Consider the following 6860-nt stretch of genomic DNA (forward strand, 5'->3'; position numbering starts at 1 on the left):
CACTGCTTCAGACCACACTCTGAGCCCCAAGTGATAGCTACTAGTAGTTTGTAGGAGATCATTATTAACATTGGTTAACTCCATGGCAACTGTAATGCATGTTCCACCCTACAGATCTCTCCTAAGAGAGCTTTATTAAAGCATAATGATGACACAGAAACCAGACTGTTCTATTGAATTACTCATGCCATTTTCTGGGGCATAACATCCCCTACCACTGCGCTCCTATGTTGGAGATAGCAACCTACTGGGATTACAAATGTGTTACTTCCTGTCATTACATAAAGTGATGAATGTCCAGAGTCAGCTAACTGAATTAAAAGATAGTGTTGGAAGCTCACCGTTTCATTTTGATCAGCAGACCTAGGGAACAAGCAGTTCTACCAAGAAGGAAGTCCCCTTTTCTTCAATTAAAGTGTTCTTGGGCATTGCAGCCCTAGTCTTCTAATGAGTAGGGCATTGCATTATCATCAGGAAGAAGAGACAGAGAATTATATGAAGTTTAGTGCACTAGGTTATAGTGTTGGGCTATGTTACCAGAACTGCAATTTTATGGGGGAATTAGCATGCAATCTGGTTTAAGTTAGTGTGGATCTTAACCAATGTATACCAGAGTCTGTTCTTCTGGATTACTCACGTAATAAAGAGGCAGTGACTAATTAGTTCCAAACGTGTTTACTAAGATGTTGTATAAGCCTACAATAGCACATACAACAAGGTACATACAAGGACTAGGAAATAAAGAGTAGAAAAATAGAGCCATTTGCATTAGCAGGAGACCCACTTGAAATCGAAGAAGTGGGGCGATACTTCACCTGATCACGGCAAGAAGCAGAGAAGCAGCAGCGAAGCGGGGCGATATCTAATGCCTGCAGAGTGATGGTAGGGGGTCAGGAGAGGAATGGTGTGTGCCTCATGGCAGGGAGAGCCTGCTTAAGTACCCCTAAACGTACCCTGAGGCGGGGGCCTTCCGTGTAGTTCTCAGGGGGGAAAACAAAAGCTTGATGGTTCTATAACTATCGCTAATGGGCCACTTTAAGGTCTGAATGTATGATTGTGACACCACGGGAAGAGGGGACAAAGGAGGGGAGGGGAGTGCTGGGCGGGTTGATTGAATCTGTCAAGAAGCTGGAGTAGCCTTGATGACATCTGCCCTGGAATGCGGTGGTTGTATTGACCTGCTTCCATTAGGTGTTCTGGACAGTTGGCACGTAGCTTCCATCTCAGGGCGGCTTCCAGCGATATGCATATCAGGGTGAGGCTGGGCTCCGCGAACATGACAGGAGCTTGGTCTCGAAATGGCAGCCTCAGAGCAAACTGTCCATGGTGGTTCTTTGCTGCATGGGAATATGGCTTCTTCCTTGGCACATCTCATGAGCTGGCTAGCAGGCTACCCAGTGGTGAGGGCAGACCCAGTGACCGTCCTGCAAGGGGCTCCCTGCAGGAACTGACCAGGGGGTGCCTGGCCAGGCTCGTGGAGGGTCCCTCCAGCTGGCACTGTGCTGCTAGTGGCATGGCTCTGGGCCTAGGTGAGGTAGGTGTCCAAGGAGGCAGGAAACAGGCATTGGTGAACACAGTCCATACTGGTAGAGAGGCAGGGAGCAGGCATGGGCAATGCTGCCCTTAACAGAATCTATGGCAGAATCTCAAAACAGCAAGGCAGAAAACTGGCACAATCCAGAGTGGGCTCCATAACAGGAGGGGGGGGTCCCTGGCAACAGCTAGGGTAGGGAGACCCAGGTTCAGCTCCCCACTTTGCCAAAAAACTAATTGGGTGACTGTACCAGTCAGGAGCTAACTACATGATACGTTGTCCTTGTATTCAGTCTTGACCAGATGTGTACTGGGAGTTTCATGCTCAGAACTAAATTCCAAAACATGGGGAGCCCTGATTTGGATTGATCCTGTAGTGCGTGGGAGAAGGGAATTTAAATCTTCCCCCTGCATAATTTTCACAACCTGAAAAGGTACTGGGAAGCCAATATTTTTCCTGTTTTGGAAACAAGTTTTCCTGCTGTGGCAAATAATGGTCACTTGGGCTGTTAAAGGTCAGGGAGCAGCATTGGGGGTTATGCCTCTTCTCCTTGTACAAAATCTGAATTGGGCCCCCCGCACCTATGAATTCAGTTTGAAATGCAGAATTCCCAACGTGTGTGGTTGGCAGGACAAAAGGAGGAGTACATGAGGAGAATGTATTGTATAGTTAGGCACCCAGTCCAACCTACTTCACCAGACTGTAAGGATAAAATGGTGGGTGGAGCCATCTATGCTGCCTTGAGTTCCTTGAAGGAAGGATGGGATAAAAATGTGTAGATAGGTACAGTGTAGGAAGCCCACACTTCTAAAGTTTAATGGAAAGCAAGCAAGCAAGCATTATCCTGAGTTTATGCTGTCAGTGCCGGTGGGCTTATTTGCCATAGACCATTTTCTAACTCTGTAATTAGTTTCTGGAAGATTACAGGGGCTGAAATAAATGGGATTATAGATTCTAGTCCTCTTTCATCCTTTTTCTGATAGACATCCAGGGAAACCTCTTAGAATAATCTCGTGGAAGGAGCTCTGTACCATGGTGGACTAGTGCAGGGTGTCCTGCCACACACAGCCCACAGTAAGGTTTTCTCCCTCCATCATGTTATGAGGACAATGAACACTCTTTAAGCTGAAGTATTATACTCAATGTGCACATAACTGCATTATCAGTTTAGCCACATTTAGAATAAAAATGTACATGGGAAGATGAAGGGAGACTAGTAAAAACAACTTCTAGTACAAAGGGAAAGGTAAAGTTAATAGAATCATGGGGTTGGAAGGGACCTCCAAGGTCATCTAGTCCATCTGCCTGCACAGTGCAGGAAATTCACAACTACCCCACACATACACTCCCAGTGACTCCTGCTCCATACCCAAAAAATGGCAAAATGCCAACAGGATCCCTAGCCAAACTGGCCAGTTAGTAAGCTGGCAGGAATCTTTCATGATTGCCTATGTGAAGAGAATGGAAAGGAGCAAACAGGATTGCCAATAAACCTGGAGGAAATATCCCATCCTTTTATTGTTTATATTATACTTTGCCTCAGGTAGTTTGTTGCTTGCGAAGTTTTCTAATTCTGTAACCTGTGTACTATTGCATTGCTTACTGGTTGTCTTATGTAGTCTGATTGCTCTGTTTTATATTCTGTACTCCCTTGAAGTCTCAGCAAAAAAACCAGGTTATGAATAAAATAAATACATAGAGGCTTAGGTCAAATCCACATTCACCCATTACCCGCATGTTTATCGGATATCTTCCGTTTGCCTCCAATCCGTGATTTTTTCCTCTTCATTCACATTCCTGCTTCCAATCTGTATTTCTCGCGCGTCCCTCCAGTCACACGGCTGCTCGAAAACCGCTTTTTTGGGCGGGACCTTTTTGAGCACACTTTTCCGTTATTTCAAACTTGCCTTATAAAGAAACATCATTGAAGATAATGATGCCTCTCTTTCCCCCACTGACAGCACTGATGGCTCTCTCCCGTTTCTTTTTTGGAAATTTGGAAATGTGGGAAGCTTTCGTGGGCATTTCCTATGCAGGACAGTTCAGTGCATGAATTTTACTAAAGTTTCACTTCCTTGGAGTGTCATTATTTTGATATTTCGTAATTTCGATATTACAGTAATATAAAATAATAATTAAAAAAACAGTTAAAAAGGAAGTTTCGCGAGTCCGTTCTGAGGATGGATTCACCCCAAAATGATTTTTCAAACTACCAGATTTGATTCAGAAACAGCATAATCAATAAATCCAATGCTATGAAGTCAAAAACAGTCTTTTGCAGACTATGGAGCACTTGCAAGTTGAATCAGCCAATAGGAACTCTCGGAACGGCTGGAGAGACTGGAAGGGGGTGGTTTTTTAAAAAAACCACGTAAATTGCGCATTGGCCCATTCACGGCCACCGCGAAACTCCCGTTGAAAACCTGTGACCACATATTCGGGAGAAATGCGAATGAAATGCGTCTGTTTAATGAGGTAATGTGACCGGCACTCGGGATTGCGTGGGGAATGCAGGGAACATGCGACTTAGAATGAGTAATGTGGATTTGACCTTAATCTGCGGAAATCGGCATCTGAAGATTTTCCTGGCATGGTGGTAAGTAACATCATGAGGTAAATAACCACCCATTAAGTTTCCACTAAAAGGAGACATCAGTTTTGTCCAGGCAGGTGGTAACCCTATGTACCCACAATTTGATTGCTGAATACACATATCTGCAGGACTGCTTCTCCTGATATGTTCTGCTCAGGGCTTTTTTTCTGGGAAAAGAGGTGGTGGAACTCAGTGGGTTGCCAGCACAGGGTGCAATTCTTGGTGGGAGGTGGTATCCCTGGTACTACATGTGTGCACGCAAAGTGCGCACACGCTCCCAGGACCAATGATGTCACTTGGTGTCAGGTGGAACAAGGAGGGAGTTTTTTAAAGTTTAAATCACCCTTGGCAAAAATGGTCACATGGCTAGTGGCCCCACCCCCTGATCTCCAGACAGAGGGGAGCAATCTAAACTTCCCTCTGTCTGGAGATCAGGGGGCAGGGCCACCAGCCATGTGTCCATTTTCAAGTGGTTCCAGAACTGTTCCACCGTGTTCCAGCTGAAAAAAAGGCCTGGGTCTGCTGCAGCAGCATTCTGCAGGTGACACTCTGCACAAGAGTAAGTACAACAGCTGTCCATTCATATGCAAGCATTCTCTGTTCTGGCTTCCACCCACTGGAATGGCCTGTGTGATGAAGTTGGGGAGGGGCTTGCATTTCTATTGTACTATAGAATAAATAACTGTTCAGAACTGATCAGGTGGGAACTTTTTTAAATAAAGGGAATATGGATGCACTCTAATTGTCTGCACAATTGTAGTCAGTTTTTGTCTCTCTCCTTCAAACTGCATGTTTATGAGATGTATTATACTGTTTTTATTTCTCTGTTTCACTCACTATTTAATCCAGTTTTATTGCAATTTTCATTGTATGTATTATATTGGTCTTTAGTGTGTTGTTTTGTTATTCTGTAATCCACCTTGAGTTGCAACAAGAAAGGTGAACAATAAACTAAGTAAATAAATAGTTGAATTTCATCAGGTTATCACTGGTGTTTTGTGCCTTTACTCCTTTTTCAATTTATTGTCATATATTGTATTTTTATTTACAATAGTGATTTATAGTGACATGGAATAAAAGGCAGAAGTTATATGATCCCAAGATTCTGTTTAAGTCCACTCTTTAAAAACTGTCTCCACAGCATAAATGGCTCCCGAGCTGAACATGTAGATGCAACCAAGTCTACTACTATGTTGGTTGTTCCTAAAGAAAGATAATTGAGTATACATCGCACACTCAGCCTTCATGGTCCACACAAGCAAAATGTGCAAAAGATCCTGCATTGATCTTTTGCACATTTCTGCTTGCAGACTCAGAATGTATCATACAAGTTGCATAACATAAGTTGGAATATGCCCTGTCCTGCCATAAAAGGGTCTCCACTTGGGCTAGCTTGGTGTACTCCCCACAGAGTGTGAAAATGCCAAGCTTGGGTAGGAACCTGCCATCAGGACAATCTCTAAAGTGAATAGCACAGTCTAAGAATAATCTACAACCCACTTAATCAGTAGATTGAATAATCAGCCATTATGCACTCAGTTTATTCTTTAGTTTTTAATAGTGTGAGTAACATAGAGTAGTAGTTGGACTAGGATCTGTGAGACCTGAGCACGAATCCCCAGTCTGCCACGGAAGCTCACAGGGTGATCTTGGGTCAGTTGCATTCAGCCACACTTACCTCATGGACTGTTGTGCAGATAACACGGAGAAGGGGAGAAAAACGTTGCAAGCTGCAACATTTCCAACAGCCATGTCTTCTAGAGAAAGATTTAATGGTTTAAAGATGACTGAACTACTATCAGCTTTTTAAAAAGGTGTGTGGATTGTTTTTTGTTCCTTAGCCATATTTTTTTACAAGAAACCTGCATCTTTTTGATCATCTTCCAAATGCTGGTTGATACACACTTTTTACCTGCTTGGAGCCGGATTCAACTGCTTTCCATTTCCTGCTTCCTGTTTATTCTGTCCCTTTGCCAGGTATACAAAACACCTGTTCCCATCTACTATCAGGAATCACCAGTAGAGAGAAAGGAGCAGTGATATAATATCATGTCACAGTTTCTGTAGTAACTAGGGAAGGGAATCTCCAATTAGTTCATGAATCTGGCAATTGAAGCACAGCTGGTTTGGTTCACAGCTGCTTTTGTGCAATTTAAGCCAAGTGAATATTAGAACTGTGTTCCAAGTCCAGAGAGCATTCTGTATAGGTAATGTTTTTGTACCCAAAGCACATGTGTGAGAGGATGCACATATAAAAATAAATGTATATTTTGCTTTACTACACAGATCTGTAGGAATAGCTTAAGGGAAAGTGAGGAAGAGGAGAGAAAAATATTAATTATAATCCTCTGTGTGGATATATTCTATGAATGCTGTGGCTTGCTGAATAACCTGAGGCTATGTCAGAAATGAAAGAGAAATCACAACCACAGATCTATGTAGAATTTATATCTGTTTTGAGAATAATCAAACATGGCAGTTGGGGGGAAATGGGTGGGAACTTCCAGCACAAACCTGGAAATACAATCTCCATATCAGCATGATGCTCTAAGATTTATCCAAAACTCTGTGGTAAAACCTTCCCCCTCCTTATATCGCCAGTTGATAGACAATGTATCTATGCATAATATATCTATATATAATGTATCCAGTGTGCACATGGATGCACACTCATGCACATGCTCACTATCATAATACCAGCGTACTTTACTCCAAAGTTTGTACTGCTTCATA

The sequence above is a fragment of the Eublepharis macularius genome, chromosome 2 (genome assembly GCF_028583425.1).
Source record: "Eublepharis macularius isolate TG4126 chromosome 2, MPM_Emac_v1.0, whole genome shotgun sequence".
Classification (NCBI taxonomy): domain Eukaryota; kingdom Metazoa; phylum Chordata; class Lepidosauria; order Squamata; family Eublepharidae; genus Eublepharis; species Eublepharis macularius.